At 37.3% G+C, this 22,751-nt stretch overlaps 1 protein-coding gene across 1 annotated transcript in view; it reads left to right on the top strand.

Moving 5' to 3' along the window:
* diaph3 (diaphanous-related formin 3) overlaps positions 1–22,751 on the top strand; it is a 427,644-nt gene that overhangs the window by 292,104 nt on the left and 112,789 nt on the right. The gene's annotated exons all lie outside the window — the stretch shown is intronic.

Below are 22,751 nucleotides of genomic sequence, written 5' to 3'. Positions count from 1 at the left end.
GAAATTATATCTTTTTTTTGATTATGGCATGAAAAATGGACAAACAATAATCAAACTGTAAAATCAAACATTTAGAAATGAATTAGCATGTTCTAATGTAAACAGACTGTATAAATGTACGTAATGTACACAAGGCCTACTGTACTTGTGAAAATCCAGAGCTCCTGAAATAATAATATTAGCTTCTTTTTAGTAGTTATTCTGAATTCTTCATGCTTAAGAGATTTATTAATTTTCCGTGAAAGAATATCGCATTGCCTGTTAGCGTGTTTCTTACGGAAACTGCATTCACAACGCGAGTTACGCAACGCAAATGACCATTATTCTGACTAGCGCATCATTTAATTCAAGTTCACGTTCATTTGTTTTGTTGTGCAGATGTAAGTTGTTCCATAAGTGTTGTGGATATATTGATGAATCTCATATGTATATATAAGATGCGTTTAAATGAGTTATTTGCCGCGTTTTAAAGCGGTTCATTTGGCCGGTGTTAGCAAGTTCAACTCGCTCAGCTCAAGCGCAGAAATCCCCAAAACTGTGGATTAATGGATTAAATGAATAAATATCGAAAATCTTCTTCTATTTACAGTTTCTCAAGATGTTACTTTGGTTTGTCATATTATCGTCAACAGTATGCTTCAATAAAACGATTTCATAATCTTCACGATACGCCTTTTTCGTCTCATATTCGTTATCATTGATGAAATCAAAAACCTCTCGTCAACAAACTTTTCAACATCGATTTCCTCGACATGATTAATAATGTAAAAATAATGAAGTCTTACATTGAACTCCTCGAATCAGCAGTATCGCGAGTTTCACCTCTTAAATTGATAATACTATGCAAACATTAATAAAACACTTGAATAATCATATTAAAATATTCTTGTATCTGGTGATGATTCAGGAGTCTCCTGTTCCCCTGTTCTCGATGTAAAAGTGCACTGAGTGTAGTGTCAGAGAAGTGTACATATGTGTTGTTTATCCTCATCAAAGGAATCAATATTTAATTTAAATGTATAACCATATAACATAATTATATCAGCAAGAAAATACCACGTTATGACTCCAGCTCTGAATATCTCCAGTCATGATCACACACACAGGCGGTGTCCAGGTAACCTCAAATCATGAGATGGATCCATCAGAAGAGCAGTGTCGAAACACGACTCACGTAAAGTGTTCTTCTGCGAATTGCTTGCAATTTTAACTTTCAACCACAGATGTCGCTAGAGAGTGCAAATTTACGTAGTGCAACTCTAATGATTTTTTTATATTTTGCTGGAAAACCATTTTTAAATTCTCAGTAAGAATAAAATTTTTGCAGAACATCTTTGACATAATATCAAAGATCTCACTAAAGAAGAAAAGCTATGCTCTAACATACATTTTCTTCATAGAATTCATTCTGAAATATAATTACGCCTGATAACAGATGCACGTAAAGGCAAGAAATAGCATTATATCTAAGCATATAGCTATATGTGAGCTATTTTTGCTGCTTCAAACTTCAAAACCCCACTGAGTGTACACAACAACGTCCTCTTCTGATTGTATGTGGATTTAATTCATAGAATGAGGCAGAAAATATATTATTTGTAGGTTTCTATACATTATTAATGGCTACATTGGTTAGTATTTCCTGTAAAACATTCCCTAACATTGACTTAGCATGTAATTGTGTATTTAATGGATTTATGTTTCATCTGTCAAAGCATTTATAGCTGTTTTCTGTTAACTGTAGAAACATGATGTAGCTTCTCTATTAAGCTCTTAAGGAAAGTTCCTCAATGACGTCTTATCCAACTTTTCACTCGCAACAGTTGGTAAGCACTCGTATGAAAGACACAGATCATAAAGTGTTTCACCGCTGTTTAAAAGCTATCAGGATTGCATCATTTAAATGGATAAATGTCCACGGCATCCGCGCACAACTCCCCGCGTGCCCCACCATGAGCGAGAACCACTAATCGTGACCACGAGGAGGTTAACCCATGTGACTCTACCCTCCCTAGCAACCGGGACAATTTGGTTGCTTAGGAGACCTGGCTGGAGTCACTCAGCACGCTCTGGATTCAAACTCGCAAGCTCCTTTTGAAACAATCCGTCTTTACTGAATACATTTAGATTGTTTCCTCTTCTGTCCTTGAACCCTCTTGGCCTACAAGCTCTGCGACCTGACCTGCTCTGTAAGGATGTTATGTGTCTGTAATCAGTAATATTAATGCACAGCTCGACTGGGGCAGGGGATGTTGAGTAATTAGTAGCATAACTTTGCTCGCCCCAAAGTGATGACTTTACATGCAGGTTACACAATCATATTTGAGACAGAGCATTATGCGTGTGACTGTTGTGCGCTCATTCCCATTATGAAGGTTCTAGAGCACTAATCTGACAAAAGGGAAGCTGTCGGTCTCCTATATGAGATGCAAAGTTATTTTCCGCTTGGCTGCTACACTGATGAGACGAGTCTCATTGCCTTTATTATTTTAAATGATTTCATGATTGAAATGCTGAAATTCGTGGAATGAGCTGACTGCATGTCGTCCATCGGATGCATGATAATGCGTTCTTGTGGCACGTCTTTGAAACCTGTCTCCAGTGCAATGAGGAACGTGGAGCTGCTGTTCTGTACGAGGAGCCTGTGCTGCACTTCGTCTGACTTGAGTGTTCACACTCGCTGTGAGAAGTGCGACGGAGTGGACGATAGGGTTTGTGATTAGCCAAAATTGGTGGTCTGAAAATGAAGCCTGAAGGTTACAGACAGCCATGATTTAGAGCAGATTATTATTAGTAGTATTATTATTATTATTTTGAAATGTTTAAATCTTAAACCCAAATGTAACGCTGCCTCCACCTATAAAAATAATTATATTAGGGCTGGGCATCGATACAGATTTTTTTTTTATTCCAATTCAAAAGCTCTCAATTCGATTTTGATTTGATATCGTTTAATATGTGTATATTTAAGTTATAATGTCCCTTTTGTTTATGTATGCAATAAATCTCTCTCAGCTAATTATGTGAATTATACACTCACCTAAAGGATTATTAGGAACACCATACTAATACTGTGTTTGACCCCCTTTCACCTTCAGAACTGTCTTAATTCTACGTGGCATTGATTCAACAAGGTGCTGAAAGCATTCTTTAGAAATGTTGGCCCATATTGATAGGATAGCATCTTGCAGTTGATGGAGATTTGTGGGATGCACATCCAGGGCACGAAGCTCCCGTTCCACCACATCCCAAAGATGCTCTATTGGGTTGAGATCTGGTGACTGTGGGGGCCATTTTAGTACAGTGAACTCATTGTCATGTTCAAGAAACCAATTTGAAATGATTCGAGCTTTGTGACATGGTGCATTATCCTGCTGGAAGTAGCCATCAGAGGATGGGTACATGGTGGCCATAAAGGGATGGACATGGTCAGAAACAATGCTCAGGTAGGCCGTGGCATTTAAACGATGCCCAATTGGCACTAAGGGGCCTAAAGTGTGCCAAGAAAACATCCCCCACACATTACACCACCACCACCAGCCTGCACAGTGGTAACAAGGCATGATGGATCCATGTTCTCATTCTGTTTACGCCAAATTCTGACTCTACCATCTGATTGTCTCAACAGAAATCGAGACTCATCAGACCAGGCAACATTTTTCCAGTCTTCAACGGTCCAATTTTGGTGAGCTTTTGCAAATTGTAGCCTCTTTTTCCTATTTGTAGTGGAGATGAGTGGTACCCGGTGGGGTCTTCTGCTGTTGTAGCCCATCCGCCTCAAGGTTGTGCGTGTTGTGGCTTCACAAATGCTTTGCTGCATACCTCGGTTGTAACGAGTGGTTATTTCAAGCAAAGTTGCTCTTCTATCAGCTTGAATCAGTCGGCCCATTCTCCTCTGACCTCTAGCATCAACAAGGCATTTTTGCCCACAGGACTGCCGCGATACTGGATGTTTTTCCCTTTTCACACCATTCTTTGTAAACCCTAGAAATGGTTGTGCGTGAAAATCCCAGTAACTGAGCAGATTGTGAAATACTCAGACCGGCCCGTCTGGCACCAACAACCATGCCACGCTCAAAATTGCTTAAATCACCTTTCTTTCCCATTCTGACATTTCAGTTTGGAGTTCAGGAGATTGTCTTGACCAGGACCACACCCCTAAATGCATTGAAGCAACTGCCATGTGATTGGTTGATTAGATAATTGCATTAATGAGAAATTGAACAGGTGTTCCTAATAATCCTTTAGGTGAGTGTACAAGTGACCTTCTAACTTGGTACAATATGAAAATTGTAATTTTACTAATTCTGTTTTCTATTTTTCGTCATTTGTTCTCATTTTAGCTTTTTTTATTTTTTATGAACAAATCAATGTATTTATTCAGTAAATATAATTATAGAAAGTTACGTTTTTATTGCTTAATTTTTGTAATTTGTACTATTTACAGGTATTTACATTGAACACATGCTAAAAAAACCGGTACTGTCTCTTTAAGGTAATCCTGTATTTCTCTAAACAGTGTCTTTAGATGAGCACATGTTAACGAGAGAATCTCAAATATCTTCATCTCATCTGTGCATGATTAGAATTAAATGTTGTTGTTTTTTTATGAACAATTGACTAAAGAACAGAAATGGTATTAAAATGGCATTATTCAGTGAAAAATGGGTCATGTGTATCTCGTCTTTGGACACTAAACTGGAACAACTTTTCTCTCAACACGCAGTGAAAGGATCTCACTGTTAAATACTTCAACACTGTACCACGCAATTCATTCACTGTTGAGTGAAATCTAAACATTTACAAGCCAGCTGCAATATATATACTATTTTTAGTCGCATATCGAGAAATTTGTTTGCAAATGCGAGTGATTTTCTCTCATTGTAGTGGAGGGTTGCCCATAGAGCAAAAGATCGAACTTGGGATTTAAGAATTGATATAGACCGTTCAAATGAAGATTGCGGTGCATCAGAAAATCTGTATTTTTACGCCTTATATATACCCAAAAATATTAATTTGCATTGTGTATAGTGTCTCTTTTTGTTTTTTTTGTTTATTAAAAAAAATGTCTCCCTAATTTGGAATACCCAATTCCCAATGTGCTTTAGGTCCTTGTGGTGGCGTATGTCTCACCTCAATCCAGGGGATGGTGGATCTCAGTTGCCTCAATGTCTGAGACGGTCTCTACCCTCCCTAGCAACCGGGCCATTTTGGTTGCTTAGGAGACCTGGCTGGAGTCACTCAGCACGTCCTGGATTCGAACTCGCGACTCCAGGGGTGATAGCCAGCGTCAAACTATTTTTAAAAAGCCGTAATAGAAACATTTTCAATTAAATTCTCAAGTATTTTCATATCGCTTTTGCAATACATATTATTCTAAAACCGCTTGACTGAGAAAATGGCATAACCGCACCCAGTGAGCAAGCTAAACGTGACTGCTAAAGGTTGATACATCGTTTTAACCACAAATATATAAATATTTTATTATTATTATTATTTCTAACACTGCAAAACTAGGGCTGTCAATAGAATAAAGTAATCATAGTTAATATGTTTTCAAACCAGAACGAAACCGTAACAATGCCATTTTTATTATTTATTTATATATTTAAATAAATCTTTATTTATTTTCTGCTGACCTCCTAGCATCCCCTTGTGCACACTGCAGCCTTCAAGACAGAGATCCTTTGACTCGGTGCGCTATTGCCAGGTACTCGGTACCTGTATTGTTGTTGTTTATCAATGTAATTTTGTATTGTTTACCAACAACATTTTAACTTGAGTTTGAGATGGCATGAGGGTGAGTAAATGATGATAATAATGATCATTGTTGGGTTAACTATCTCTTTAAGGTCCCGAGTATCCATGTTTTTACAACCCTTATTTTACAGAGTTTTTGTCCACTAAAATAATGTAGAAAGATGTTTTTTATCTCAGTTTCATTGTCGGAACAATCATCACTCAGGTTAGGGATGCTCTGAACGATTCAGTTGGTGGTCTCATAATTTGGCTGTTCACTTAAACCGATCACATAAGACGCTAGACTCCTTTAATTGTATTATCATCCGAGGCAGCCTTTCAGTCTCTGCCTGGCATTGGTATCATAATAATGATGCAAGTTACAAGATTTTGCTCTCTTCTCATCTCTTCCCTCACAAGAGCATGTATTTCCCTCATGGAAGCTCCAGCAAGAAAATGTGAAAACGGAACTAATATTACCAACATCTAACAAAATGAAAAGGCAAAGGTCTACGCTGAATAAAATCTCAAAAGTTCTCCGAAGGGTCTATCCAAACACGGCAGATGTATGTTCTCTTTATCTGTCCTCTTCTCTGTCCCACTCCACCGGTTCTCTCCGTGTCTTCACCCTCATACAGAGTATCCCTGCCTCCCTCTCTCTCTTTCAGTCCTTTTCCAGGTCAGTACATTTTCAGCCTTCAGAAACAGCTTGTTTAAATCAATGTTGAGGAGTGGCAGGGGACAGGCAGTAGAGCAGGAGACTACAGGACTTCATACATACCTTACCTTCAACACTATACACACAAACACATTTCTGCATGCTACACACTCGCATGCTTAGTCATCCCTCAGCGACATCTTTCTGTTCTTATTGTGTTTGGCCATTTCTCCACTGATTTCCAGAAGTGCCGTCACACACACACACACACACACACACACTTTGGACCCACCCCCCAATTTTCCTATTGTACTTATTTTAGTAGAAAAGTGACAGAAATGAAGAAAGAAAAGAGAGGTTACAAGACAGACTAATATGGAAGTCGTACAGAAAAAATAAATAAAAAGAAGCTAAAAAGAGATTAAAACGTACCCAAACCTGCCTTAAACCCCGCTGTTTCTTGGGATCTGTTGGGCCCGGGTACGTTTTTCCAAGTATGTCTTCATGTTCAATTTCGGGTTTTTAATAATGGTAAGATAAACAGGCCTACTGACCTTGTTTTGCACATGCACGAGTTATGGGCTGTTCACATTGAGCGTGTTTTTCACACGTCTGCCGTTTTCCTATGTAAACACTAGGGGTATTTACCCCTAAAAAATTGAACTTTACTGTCCAACCACGGTTCGCAAAGCATTTGCTCCACAGTTCATCTCTACTTTAATAATGCATACGGACCTCTCCTAAAACCTCACCTAAAGCACCTCTATGGGTCTGTAGATGGACTCACTCTGAATGTGTTTCATGTGTCTCAACTTTCCACAGAGAGATGCTGTCCTATTAACTGTTAGTATGTTAAATCAGTTGATGACATCACAGTTCGCACTCATTAGATGGCAAGTGGAGAAAAGGTCCTGTCTAGGAACTTATTCTTTATGCAGTCAATTGCAACAGTGATGCTCAAGAAACGTTTACAACACAGACACAGTTTGCAGACATAGCTCGACGCGAATGCCTTATACTGGTAATACATCGATATTTGTGTAGTTTTTTACACTGACATCACCTGAGGATATATAGTGTGCAGAGAGCCCGAAACCGCACACAGACACATTCCCTTCCTTCTTTAAACAGGCACTTGTGGTGTTCATTGTCAAAGTTATGTTGCCCTTACTCCGTTGATGAAGGTGTGGGATTTCCCCCTATGATTAAAATACTCTAGTTGCGTTACAACATCCATTCTCGTATTCATTTCAATAGCATCTTCTATAGTGATGTAAAATTGAATATATGTTGAGTTGAGTTTGGAATGCACTTTATGTTGATGCATGTAGTGTAATAATGCAAGTATTAAGTTATAATGATGTTTTTTTTTTTAAGGAAATTAAAATTAACTATTGTTTTACTGTAGTAATGCTGTAGTAACCATGACTGTAATAATAAGGACTGCTGTCACCATGATTAAGTTAGCAGAAATCATAGGTTGGATAGAATTAAACATGGTTTTATATAGTAATACTGTAGTAGCCATATAGTAACTTTTTTACTACTGCATTGTAACCATGACAGTAACCATTTTAATTTTGTGGATTTTTACTACAAATACAATGTTTAAACTATGGTTACTGTAGGAAAACCATAGTTATTTGTAGTGAGGGAAAATCTCTTGTAGTGTCTGTTTACAAATAGAATATTTTTACTTTGGATTTGGCAGTAATATTATTTTCCCTGAACATAACAAATGCAGTTTTAGGGTCACTGTATCGGTACAGTGACCCTAAAACTGCATCATGTTAAAAATGCATCTCGGGACACCTGCGTTCTGTTTTATTCGTTGTAATGTGTCTCGCTTGTTTTTAGCAAACATTCAACATTGTGAAGAAGTTCAGGTTACACTGTGTACTTCATATGACTGTTACATTTTAACTCATGATTCCAGATTGTTCTGCACCGGGTAAAGTTGTGGCTCTTGTAAACGGTAAAATAATGCTTTTTTTTCCCTTCTTTTGTGGCCAGTGGCCTCCTTGCATTTTTTTCAAATTGTACATGTTGCCTACGATACATGCATAAAATAGAGCCAACAGTAATTGCTTGGAGAAGAAATTATAAAGAGTGAGCTATTTCAGGTTTGGGTCAGGTTCAGGCTTGAGATCTGGTCAGGTAGAGCTGGGTCACACGGTCTTGGGTGCGGGTTGGGTTTGGGTTTCATTTTAAGGTCCTTGCAGACCTTTACTCAGATGGCATGGCCACAGACCATCCACAGTCCCAGTTATGGCATACAAAACTGGACATTTGTAAGCGCCGATCAGATTGACCGAGTTCTTTACATCATCAAGGGAGTCAAGGTACACAGGTAATTGTTTTATTATAATTTCTTTTAGTTTTTTTGTGCAGACCTCTGTAAAACAAGATGCTTTAGGTGCCGGACAATACTGTTAAGAATGTTGCCTACGATACTTACATATAATTATTATATAATTTCATATAATTTTCAAAAATTATATGAAAAATTATCATTTTGTTATTTTACTAACCCAACTAATGACTCGTCGGCGCTTTATCAGTAGGTTGCACGACACGTGAAGTATTTTTTTTTTTAGCTTTCACTTAAGAAGAGTTGTGCACTATTTATTGTAATATATCTCTTTACATAAATACTATTTTCCACTTAAAAACTTTAATTTCGTTATTTTACTCACTGATGAGCAAAAGGTCGAGGCAGAAATGACCATGTACCTGTAGGAAATGGCCATTGATGGGGAAGAGGACCCGCTGACTTGGTGGAAAACGAACGACAAAAGGTTTCTGTTCATGGCAAGATTAGCACGGAAATATCTGTGCATATGTGCTACCAGTACTCCATCAGAGCGGGTCTTCAGCACAGCGGGTAGTGTAGTTACTCCAATCCGCAGCTTATTAAAACCAGATAAAGTGAATATGTTGGTATTTCTGGCCAGAAACATCGAAATTTAAACATGGTCTATGGTGAAGATATTAGACTTCTTTACGCATTTTTCGCCATCCGTTGTGGAACTATTCAATTTAGCATATTACTTTTTAAACGTTCGTTTGTGTAGTTCATATGACCACTTTACAATATTTCAATAACATAATTTATTTTGTAGCCTGTGCTGAAGTTAATTGTGCTGCTAATTATAAGTGAAATGTTAATGCCGAGTTTCGGTCTGAGTGTTGTTCCTGTTTTCTTGTTCTTATTTGTTGTTCTTCTATGTTTTAATAAATGTGTGTTATTCATATTCACCTTGTTTCTTTCATTTGATTTGACATTATGGATTTATGGCCAAGGAAATTTTTCTTTAAAAGTATTAACCAGACAAAAGTTATTTGACGTTCAGCTGGTCTGGGTTTATCTTAAACTGCCGCTTCAGTGTATACAAGAGCTCTGTGACAATGAGCAAGATTTTCTGAGACACTACAACTACTAATAATTAATTAATAAAGGCTATTTTCTTGTAGCCTACAACATAAAATATTTTAATCTAAATGTACAGTGTAAGACATGTAAAAAAGACAAGAAGCTAACAACGTCAAGATCAATATTTGTGCAGCCTGCCTGACACGGTATTTTCACAGACTAACACGTCACGTCTCTGGCATATACTACAGTATTTAAAATAGCATATATGCATTAGTTATATTCTCAATTTAATTTACAGAGCAATCCCTGCAAAGTTTTTAGGTTAACTATAGAAGAGACTAGGATTAGTGAGTCACACTAGCAAGACTCGCATAAGGGGCGTGTTATCACGATGGTGGCTCTACATCGTGATGTTGGTCAGCCATCACGATGGACGATGATATCGGCACAACCCTACACTCTAGGTAGGAAGCTCACTGGGTTTTGAAATTGTCTATTGTTTAAAGCAGCCAGTTAATTACGAGGCTAAATATTAAGAGTGTCTTCTTGCAACAAATACCATTCCTCTGATCACATCCCATAATCCTTTATGTGGGAGTTGCTGTGACAACAACCACATTCTTTCTTTGCTACAGTAGACCTTTGACCTCTGGTTAATGGTTCTGACTTATCAGCAAATAACTATACTGTTGCACGCACGCACACACATCAAAACATTTAAATGTTGTCGATATTTTCACCTTAAGAGACCGACAGATTCAAGGTGAACCTTCCACCACCGTAAATGACATCTGTCGCATGCAGTTCATTCTGTGTGATCCTCACCGTTAACACTGATAGATGTTAATGTTTGGCGCACCCCAAGTGCGCTAGGTGCTAGTCATTTTATATTGAACTGTGTGTTTCAGAGTGTGTGTGTGTGTGTATATACGAGCATTCCCTCTCTGCTCACCCACCCATTTGAAATATACCAGCAGCAGTTCGGTGGTGCTGACAGGAATCCAATTGACCATTGCTAATGGCAGACAGACAAGAGAGAGTGGGTGAACACGGCATGACCTGCAGGCAGAGAGAGGGACAGAGAGAGAGCAGGACAACAAATGCCTCTCCCCCATCTCTCTTGGGCACAACCCAGAAACTTACAATTCAACACTTTTAATCACTTAGTATGCTAATCTAGTCATCTATTAGAGTTGTATGAAAATTATAAATCAGGACAGACTGTTTCAGTGCAGTAAATCAGTACAGTTTGCTTCTAATCATCTTAATTAAAATGAGGATGGCTCCCTTCCAAAAACCTAGTGAGCTGCCTACCTGGACACCACTTGAGTCGAGAGGAATGTTGACTATATATGTACTTGTATTGCTTTCTATACAAAAGGAAGCAATACAAATAGTTTAGTCTAATTATAAATGGACAATTTTACCCTATATTTGTGTGTGCTATGTGTTTTTTAAAGCGGCTTTCGCATGACTCCCATTGGGGCATCAAGTGCCACTTTGACCTTCACGTGACAAGCATTGCAGAAAGCAGCATTTAGGGGCAGTTTTACACGTTTGCCAGGCAAGAAAGTGGGAGGTGTGCTCAAACATGTATTTGGAGAAGAGAAAAAGACCTGGCAATTGCTTTAATAATATATTAATTAATTACAGAAAGTAATAAGAAGACTTGTTTATGTTAAGGTCTTAATATGTCCTTGGTGAATTTAAGTTTTCGAGCATCTAGAGGTCTCTACTAAATATTAACAAATGAAAATAAATTATACCATTCAATATCTCTTCATGGACTGGCGACCTGTCCAGGGTGTCCCCCGCCTTTCGCCCAATGTTAGCTGGGATAGGCTCCAGCCCCCCGCGACCCTGTACACAGGATAAGCGGTTGACGATGGATGGATGAATATCTCTTCATAAAGTTGGACTGCTTTTAAAGATTTCTTGTTGATTTGTACTCTAAAATATATCGCTAAGGATGGTGGAAATCACAACTGTGTAAAGTTGGACCTGCCATTGCATGTATGCAAACTGCCTGACAAACATTGGCTGACGTTTTGAAAGGTCAGCGTTAAGGGTGTCAAAGGTTGAAATTGTTTGAACTTTGAGTGCCGCAATAAAACACTTGAGGGAAGTGAAATACTGCGCCGGGCGCTCTCAAGCTGACTCTACTCCATAGTGTTCTGTGTATTTGACACCACTGATGCGAGTCATGTGCACAGCCTTTTACTGTATTACATTGTTAGCTTAGCAACAAGCTAACATCAAACTATTGCAAGCTTCCATTTCGCTTCACGCGAGCACTGCTATTTGTTTACTGTGCAGTGATTCAAATCAGTCAAGTTTAATTTCAGGTATGATGTTGCCAATGTAGACATCGAGGCATCCCCAACGCTCAGATGTATTGGCATACACAATTGCAGTTATCGTTACAGAGTGTTGCTTGTTTATTAAAAGCCAATACACAATGACTAGCTCGTAGTGCATTTTCACAAAGCCAGGATTTCCAAGACTGAACTTTAAAACCTGCTCTCTTCTGATTTGTCTTTACTCATTGCTGGAAGCATTAAAGGAATATTCCAAGCCCAATTAAAAGCATTTGTGGCATAATGTTGATTAACACACAAACTAATTTTGACTCGTCCCTCCTGTTCTCCAAAAAAAAGCAAACATCTGGGTTACAGTCACTTACAATGTAAGTGAATGAGGCCAATCTGTTAACTTTTAAATACTCGCTGTTTCAAAAGTAAAGCCACGAGACTTAATATGTGTGTTAACTTAATTTTAGTGTGATACAATCACTTACTAACCTCATCTGTGTAAAGTTATATCTAATTTTACAACTTTGTTGGCATGAAGACCTAACACTATAAACTCTAAAGCCCTAAAACAACGATTTATGCAAGTTAACATGTCAAATAATGCACAGAAGAATTAATGTTAGTGCTTTTATAAAATTATAAGTTTCACATTTCTGCCTGTAAACTCTCAAAAATTGGCCCTATTCACTTATATTGTAAGTGGCTCACTTTAACCTTGTTTTAAAACAAGTCAATTCATTTTTTTGAGCCACAAAGGCTTTTGATTGAGCTGAACGTATATTGAGCCTGGAATATTCATTTAATAGAGACCAAGTAGGCAGCTGTTGGGCACCTCGCTTTGAGACAGTCGTACCCCCAATATGTCCTATAACCATTGATTTACACTAATTCTAGGCATTGCAGAGCAATTTTAATGTGGTTTGACTTATTTGAAGCACATCAAGAGCATATACTGTAGGTCAGGCAACCTATTCAAAGCTCAGAGTGACTTTTAGTTATTCAGGTCTATACTAACAACACATTTCTGCTTCTGAAAACCATTTCACATTTTTGAGTGTCCAGGCAGCTCATTTACTAACTTTGAGTCTTGTGTTTTGCTTTAAAGTTTTGCCTTTAATTTGTCTTAGTGCTGCTCTTTAACGTATTCAAAACGGCACAGTTTAGTATGAAACCGAAGCAGTTACTCTAGTGAAATTCACTCTGCTCACTGTAACCCTCCATAGCGGGTCTGTATCTCCCGTCGAACTGAATTTCACACGAGCGAGTGGGGAAATAGCGAGGGCCTTAGTTCTGGCACGGCCGCTGTAATTAAGTTCAAACGATGACTTGAAAATGGAGACCAGCTCTGTAATGAGAAAACAGGTGATTTTAGGGCGAGGGAGAATGCAGAGTTGCGTCTTAATTTCTGCACCCTGTGCTTATCTCGTTCCCCTTGCTCTCCACCTTAACACAGTTAAAGGCCATTTATGCAGATGAGATGTGAGGATTTGAATCCCCTTTTGGCTAGCTGTTTTCAGAGAGAGTGGGTGGAGTCTAATCAGACCCATCCGACTTGGCTTGACTCGACTAGATTTGTATAGAGAGTGGCTATATCAGATTAGTGCGGGGTTATGTGAGGTAGACCGGCAGATGTTGTGAACTATATTAAGGCTTATGAGAGCCCCGGCTCTGTACTCAGAGTTTGCCAGGCATCAATCACTTGAAACAGCATTTTAGACTCTTTCTGACACACTGTGTTCAGTTCACGTAGAGTAGCGTCTCATGGTTAAATCACAGATTTAAATAGATTCAAAGAGATACAAGTGTCGAAGTTTGCAGAGACTTTAAAACTGCATGGATGCTTCGTTTCAGTGGAGCATGGCGAAGTGGTTAATGGCTAGTGTCGTACATCGTGTCCAGAGAGAGCGAAGCCCAGGGAGTAGCGTTGGCAGTATCGGTGGATAATGGTGTGTGGGTGGCGAGGAGATGGATAGTGTTTTCAGGAGTTTCCTCATCTCAGCTGTGTGTGGGATTCTCCGCTTAACCCCTCATCAGTCATTTGCACACACATATACGGATGCTGACTATGGCTTAACGGCATGTGTAGCTGCTTCACTTTCTAAACTCCCAACTACCAGTGCTCTGCTGCTAACTGTCACAGTTGCATTTGCAAATCTTTAAGTTGCATTAATCAGAACAGTCCGGTAAGTGTTGTCTATGTCCACTCAGCAATCAGACATGGGAGGTCCGATAGACACACCTACAGAGACTGATTCATGCTATCATGACGCGCTTACAGCCAGTTTCAGCTTTATATGCTGTGAGAAATTAACATTTGTGGGTGTGATTGAAGCACTGGCTTTGATTCACATTTGCTAAAAAAAAACTGCGGCGTATGTGTAAGTGACAGACACTGATCGCTATTGAATCAGACTGAACTTACAGCTTCAACATTTTGGTTTAAGCAGTCAGCATTAACCCTCATCTCTGACCACTTGCTCTGACAAGTCTTGTTTAATTCTATTAATGTTGCAATTTATACTTTCGATACAACTATTGATACTTTGTGGTTTCATTTTAGTAATTGACTGGCCTTAGTTTATTGACTTTTTTACATTAAGTAAAATATTGAAATTTGGTGTTGAACGACAAGACATTTTTTGATACTCGATAGTTTAGAGGCAATTCAGTCAGTGCCTAAAATGTATCAAACTCGATACCAAGCCCTAATCGTCAATATCTGATTACATCATCCTATCGCCCAGCTGTAATACACACAACAGTTGTGGTCTGAGGTCAGTTAGCTCCCTTGCACTGATGACCGCATTATATTTCAAGCGCTCCAGATTCACTTCAATTGCACATTTGCGTAATTCCAAATGTGACTGGTACTTTCCTGAACAAGCACTTTTTCTTGCTTTCGTTTTACACACTGACCTTTTGTATAGCTATCATGATGTAGTGTATGGAAACATTTTCTGATGCATTTTAACGTGACAGCGTATGTCTCTGATAATTCAATACACTTTGTGACGAGAGAGCCTTTAACCTCCTGTTGTGAAGCTCATGTCTTTCTAAAGAGCCTGTTCTTGTCTGTTCAGTCATGGTGCTCAGTGGAGGATTAGACCTGCTCCCATGTTATTATTTTCTATTATGCTGCTGAATAGGAATAATGGAACATCCTCAGCGTATGTGATTTCTGCACATTCTTCTCAGAGCTGTTATTGAACATCTAATGAGCAGTTCAGTCGGGTAGGCCCATCTGCTCCCGAACGCTGACTCACGCCTGGGGTGTCGTACTCTGTCGCACTGTCGACTTAATCGTTGTGTCTGTGAACGCTTGTTGCAACAATCTTGCTCTAAACTGCTATAGATGCTTTATTATATGAGAGAAGTGGCATTGACTTACCTGTCAAATACTCTTCAGATGACGGGGGGATACAACGGGGATGAAGCAGAGCGCTTTAGAAAATAACTCTGTCTGTGAATTGATGAAACAGCATGAGTGCAATTCTGCTGTGTACATTATAGCCACATGCTGAGAAGCTGGGTCAGGGCACCAGCGACATCACTTCCTGTTGAGGGGGGCTGTATTGAGTTACCAACACATGTTTCCAACACATGAAGTACTCTTAAAATTCTAGCTTAAATGTGGAAAGTGTCATTTCATACTAAGTTTTACAGATGGTGGCGCCACCACCTGATTTGGTAGTTCTGGTGAAAAATATATTTGTCCTTCGTTTTTAAATATTTAAAAACCAAAACAGTTTATAATAGTGATTTTAATGTATTGCACAAATATGTTCAATTACCAATAATATTGCATATTTTGCCGCATAGCAAATAAATGTACGTTTGATGGTAATGCATTGATTTTGAGTTTGTTTCCAAATGTAAAGTTACTGATATTAACAACAGTTACATTTGTAAAGGTCATTTTTATACTCCTAATTTATATAAGCCTGATTTTAAATATTCTTAGTGTGACGGAAGGAAAGCTGTGTGTAACACTTTACAAAAAGGTTCCAGTTGTTAACATGAACTAACAATGCACAATACTTTTACAACATTTATTCATATCAGTTAATGTTGATTTCAGCATATACAGTATTAATGCATTTTTTAGTTGTATATGTTAACATTAATTAATGTGTTATGAGCTAACATGAGCTAACAATGAACAATTTATAAAGTAACATTAACCAAGATTAAAAAATTATGTGAAAATACAACATTTATTGTAGGTAATGCAATAACAAATGGAACCTTATTAAAAAGGTGTTATCGAAAAATTATTGGTCCATAATAATTCTGAAAATGTAACACAGTTCGGGTAATGCTTTCTATAAAGCCCATATTCATAATGGATTGCATTATAATAAAAGCATTATATCTCATAATACACCTTATAATATGTTATAACATTATAAATAATACATTATAATACTTGCGTTTTCATAGTTATACCTTGGAGTATAATGCATTACAACACAAACATTAAATTTGTATCTGCAGAAGTTATAATGTATTATATATATATTTGTAATGTGTATAATATGTATGATTTAATAAAGTGACAAAAGCAATGTATTCTAAACATACATAAGACATTTATAAGTTGTTGTAAGACATTACGAGTCATGCTGGAAGTTATAAACATTACACATGCACAAAGTGCAAAATAACACAGTCACTGCACATTCTGAGATATTATGAAAAATATATCAGTAACTCTTTCTCTTCCTCTCTCTCTTCCTCTCTCCCTCCCTTTCTCTCTCTCTCTCTCTCTCTCTCTGTCTCTCTTCCTCTCTCTCCCCCTTTCTCTCTCTCTCTCTCTCTCTCTCTCTCTCTCTCTCGATATGTTGATCACACAACTAGCTAATCTTCACCCCCAAGAATAAAAAATGAAATTCAAACTGATTCTATATTGGACTCTGTTCAATTAACTTTAATGTTTTTGCATCTTATTTGGAGACTTATTTTATAAATCACATTCATTATGTAAGTTTGACTTGTGATGTATGTTACACGTTTATGTTATGGCTGTTTATAAAAGGATATTTCTTTTGTAACTTAAAGCAGTTAAAGAGCATTTATGATCACGTCATGAAGCCTTTTTGACTGTTTACACTATACAGCATTTATAACATGAACTTTATTCACTTCTGCTGCAGTGAAATTGGATGTTGCTTGTGATATATAATGTATATTACTCTAAAGTATAACTACGAATAGGGGGAGTCCTACAATGTATAATAAATATAGTTATACTTATTTAAATGAAGTTTTAACTTATTATAAAGTGTTTTATGGGACATTATGAATTAAGTATAATGCCTTTACAATGCATTATAAATATGGGCTTCGTAGTATACATAGTTTAACAGTGGTATTTGTAATAAGACCAGAGTTACCACAGGTTAAAATGCATTCATTTCTCACTACCATGGTTAGTAACTCTTTTAAATCAAAGTAAATACCTTTTTAACACTATTCAATTAAAAACTATAAAGGATATTTGTGAGAAAAAGGAGAATTTAACCAACATCAGAGACACCTCGGGTTGTGAACGGTCTAATAGAAGTTGGAAAGTGTTGTCGAGTTTGACCCTTGTGATGGAAGGGCAACATCATTATGAATCCCCCTCTTGTATTATTGTTGATATTGATGTCCGTGCTATGAAGCGTGTGGTCACACACCGCTGCTTTTCATTCTCCCCTAATTGTAATGGAAATGTTTAAAGCGCTCCGTTTGTGAGAGCACAGTCACGGAGCTGTTGAGAGAAAAGCTGATTTAGCCCACCTTTCTTGCCATCCTCTTCCTCGAGTCCGGATTTATTGTAATCGCAGACTGTGGCCGTAATCCGCCACACTCAAAAGGGAATAAGCCTCATTATCACGTGACTTATACTCTGTCCTGGCCCACCGTCAATATCTATATTTCCTGCTTCAGGAACTATGTATCTGTTGGAGATCTGAGCTGTGCAGCATAAATACAGAAATGTCTCTCTCAGCTATTCACGGTGGGGCTTTTTTGCCAATCCCACAATCCTCTCCAAGAGAGTTTTTGATACAACGGATGAGTGTTAGATGTATCAGTAAGGTGTAAAAGTAGATTGAGATTACGAGTTTGTGTATTAAAAGTGTATAAATATTTTAGAGTCAGCTAGTGTCCCTGTAAAATACTTTAACAAATTCTGTGCTCATCAGTGCTACACAACTTTATAAAACCTACTTTGTCCACTTTAATCTCAAAGTATATTTATCCTGCACTGCAGTTAGTTCTCCGTTTTGATGTTAACTCCATCTTATGGTGCTGCAGAATGCACGTTGAGGTTTAGTATGCACAACAACAACAAAAAAAAGCATTGTGATATTCCTGTTTAAGCCTGTATTCAGCTCAACAGCATGTATGCAATTAAGGTGCATACACAGGATCTAAAATGAACACTTGCCAAGCACCAAATGGGAGTAAAAACTGGCCTGGCAAGTACAGTGCTACACTTTTCATGGGGTATTCATCTTATGCACCAGAGAAACTAGTGTGCAGCCATCTTGAAAATTTTGTCTCTGAACTTCCATTATGGCAGTTCTATATACAGGGTTTTTCCTGGCTCAAAATGAGGCGGCGGTGGTACCATACTGATTTAGTCATTGATATTTTAGTCACTGAACGCTGTAAACATTTTAGCCATAAGAGTATTATTGATAAGCATTTGTCAATCTAGTCCATCCAAAACCAATAAATATATATATATATATATATATATATATATATATATATATATATATATACACACACATTTAATGTTATTTAACACATAAGATTGATATTATCATGATTATCTCATCAATGATGCGAGCTGCAGACAGCGGGGGTGAGAGACGAGCGTCTCTGTGTTCGAGTGCGCATCAGCCGCCGGAACTTTAAATCTCTCCCGGTCTCGACTCCCGCTCAGATTGTGTCTCTTCCGCGACTGGTTGAAGCGGCTGTGTCCACGTAGAGGGCACATATGTATGTGATCATTCTGAGGACACACACAAATTGTTCATCTCTATCTCTTGGTGGCACTATAATAATTAAAAATGTTTTAAATGGCTCTAACTATGGAACGCTTGATCAAATCAACTTAAGAATTTGCATGCAGTGTTTTTGAGAATGAGAGTTTGTGCTTTGTTACATGCCACGCTCTCATATTATTTGAAGTTTAAGGATGAAACAAAGACATATCGCCAAGCTGTGATCTGTGTTTTTATCAGACACTCGAGCTGCAGCGCTCCTCTCGTCTCGCGTGTCATCATTATAGTTTTATATGATCTCAAGTTACGTTAAATGACAAGCGACTATTCGACAACAGAATTATTTTATTATTATTGCCGAGATTTGCAGTTACAAATGACAATCCACAGAGTGCAACGCTTGTTAGTGTTTTCCATGAAGACACCCAGCAGAGTTTTGTAGACAGCTGGAGGCGGCCGCCTAGTAATTCTGTATTCGGGGAAATACCCTGTATATAGATATCTATGGTGGTGATGCCAAAGTGTAATTATCTAGCAAAGTGGATTTACAGGATATAGAGTTGTTAGTCGATAGCTATCATGAGTATTTTAAAGTGTTCAGGGATTTCATAACAACTGAAAGAATTTAAAACAAGAGTATTTCATTCATGAATGCACAAGATCTTAACCCTCATGCTGTGGACGTACTGATGTTCCTCTGTGCTCATGAAACTCCAAGAGATAACACAAAGTCATTAAAAATATCTCTGTATATCTCACATTAAACCGGGAAGGGGTGCAACTATATTAACACACACACACACACACACACACACACATACACACGTGTGAAAGTGTTTTATATTCCATTTACAACTATTTTAATCACATTTAAGCCTCTAAAAAATGTAGGGTGACAAATTAATTGTATAATGTACAATTGTAATTTTCTTTCATTTTAAGCATGTGTAATAATACAAGCTGTCACATGTCATATCAACTACACATTTTAACAAATGATTAACATCAAATGATCAACATGATTTGTACTGCTTTCTCAATTCACTTAATTAAATTGAGTTAATCCAACACATTTGTGTAGTATTGGGTCTCAACTTAATTTAATTGTGTACTTTCCAAATATTTTTACTTAATCCAGTTGCATGGCAAATAGACCAGAGTGCGTTTAACTCCACAGGTGTTACGTTTCACACGTTTCTGGTGTCTATATGTGTCCCACTTACTTGGTGTTCAAGTAACCCTTTCAAAAGTTTTGAATATGTACACTGCAATAGTGTTAATCATTTTACACCAAGTGAGTAAAATTCAGTGATTAATTTTACACTGACGGGGTAAATATATACTCCCAAGCACACATTATGAAAAGTGTATATTTCTTAACATATATATTGACTGCTTGATTTATTTGAATGCAAGGCACAAAGGCCGCAATCTCAGTTCACAGTTTATTATAGAGGGTTTACCTCATTAGGTACAGAAACATTATAGCATTTAAACATTATATAAAAGTCAATCTCTGCCTTGGCTACTGGTCAGAAGATGGAGACATGTTCCTGCCCCATAACATGTAACATCAATAAATGTTTGCTCGTTAAACTCTGTGATCAATATAGGTTTATGCCATTTTCAAAGTCAAATAAAATGCATGAAACAATTCAAAATCTTCCTTTCAGTTCGTCCTAACCACCGTTTCATAGTTTTCACCATGTGAACTATGGACCAAACTGCTTATCTAAGTTCCCATATTCAAATGTCTTACCATGGTATTTCACTTATAACATTCATCAGATGCCAAGCTGACCAAACTGCCCGCCAGTTTTTCTAACGGAGTTAATGTTCAAACGCGGAGCAAGTCGACTCGATACAAGCTCCTGTATGTAAAATATACACTGAACTGGTACTGAAACCCACATTGTGTGTGTTCATCTTCATCATCATCATCAAAAAAAGAAAAGAATATATATACAAGGCAGTTCCACTATGAATACAAAACAAACCTGAATCATGAAATGGGGATTTTTTGTTTAAAATATTTTACACCAAAACAACCATTTTTAGTTAAGCCTTAATGTCAAGCTTGTGTATGAGCGTGAAATAACCCGATGAGCTGCTATTAATTGAGTCAGACCTGGGGCTAATTATGAAATATATTAATAAATGGATTATTAATAAAACAGTTACTTGCCAGTTTGCTATTAACCTTTTTTCTTTTTCTTTTTTTTTTATCACAATCTAAAAACAAAATAGGGCTGGAATAAATATATATATATATATATATATATATATATATCAGATTAATCTCAATCCAAAATTTAGATATTGATTCTTGAAATCACAAAATGTATCTTTTACTCTATACCAGGGGTGCTCATTATGTTGATCGCAAAACAACCACTTCTTGATTTCGTTAAAATGGGTTTTGGTTTTAACAGCATTTGCATTAACCATACATGATTAACTGAACATGATTTCCCAATGCTTATAATAAATTATGAAACCTAAATTGTAGAACTCATATAAAAAATAAAAAAAAATAAAAAAATAAAAAACAACTGTCCACGTTAGATGGCATTTGTATTTATTTTTTTCCTCAGTACTAACTAAATTTTAGTTTGCGCTGATGTCTTACGCACTATTTGCACATGGTCGGGAGCAGGTGTAAATTTGTTTGTTGTACCAACTATCATTTTGAATAGGGATGCACCAATCCTATAACTGTATCGACTCTGATACTGAAGCTTTTGGACGGATCAGTTATCGGTCCGATGAGCTCGATCCAAATCAGATACTGTGTGTTAGTCATTTTTGTTATTGTCAAGCTCCAAAAATGACATAAAAGAACCATAAAAACACCATTAAAGTAGTACATATGACTCGTGCATTTTATTCAAAGCCACTTGAAGACGTGCGATAACTCTGTGAATCATAAAAGGATGTTTAATAAGTAAATTTATAGTATGTGCAGCGCCAGTGTGTCAGTGAATGGTGCTAGTGATGCACTCGCGGCTATTTTGAGCCTTCACGCGGTGCACAATATTTGAGCACTTCTCATGAACCACATCTCAGATGGAGATGCTCAATAGTTCGGTTCACTTATAATATTAATTTAGAACGGCACCGGAGGAGCATTTGACCAGAATTTGAATAAGAAGCGCCTTAAACTATTATGAACTAGCTTACAAACAGACACATACAGGACGTCCTGGAGAGAATGTCAAAATAAAAGCCTGAGGGTTTAAAAGTTAAAGATACACGATTTAAATATATTACTGTTGTATTTAAAATTAATAGTCAATATTAATAATAATAATATTAATTACAATTTATTATTATTATTGTCATCATTAGTATTCCTTTACAATCTATAACAATATTAAAGTTGAATGGGTTTATATTTTCTGCTTGTGTTTAATGAATTGGGCCCCCAGCGTACATCTAAAGTTTACATAAACAGCAGGACAAAAAAGGCAGATTGTATTAAGATGCCCGACTTGATGTGTAAATGCTGCCTGATCGACCAATCGATATGTTGTTAATATTAATCAAACCACGATAACAAGAAAACACTCTCTGCTCTTGGCTGGATAACTTCAGTAGCTTTAAATGTGTGCATGAATGTATTGTAATCACACAGTGAAGACTAGTGATTTAAGTAGTTTTGTTACATT

Source organism: Xyrauchen texanus, chromosome 32, assembly GCF_025860055.1.
Source record: "Xyrauchen texanus isolate HMW12.3.18 chromosome 32, RBS_HiC_50CHRs, whole genome shotgun sequence".
Lineage (NCBI taxonomy): Eukaryota > Metazoa > Chordata > Actinopteri > Cypriniformes > Catostomidae > Xyrauchen > Xyrauchen texanus.
The sequence above is the reverse complement of the archived record's forward strand: the minus strand, read 5'-3'. Positions and strand labels throughout refer to the sequence as shown.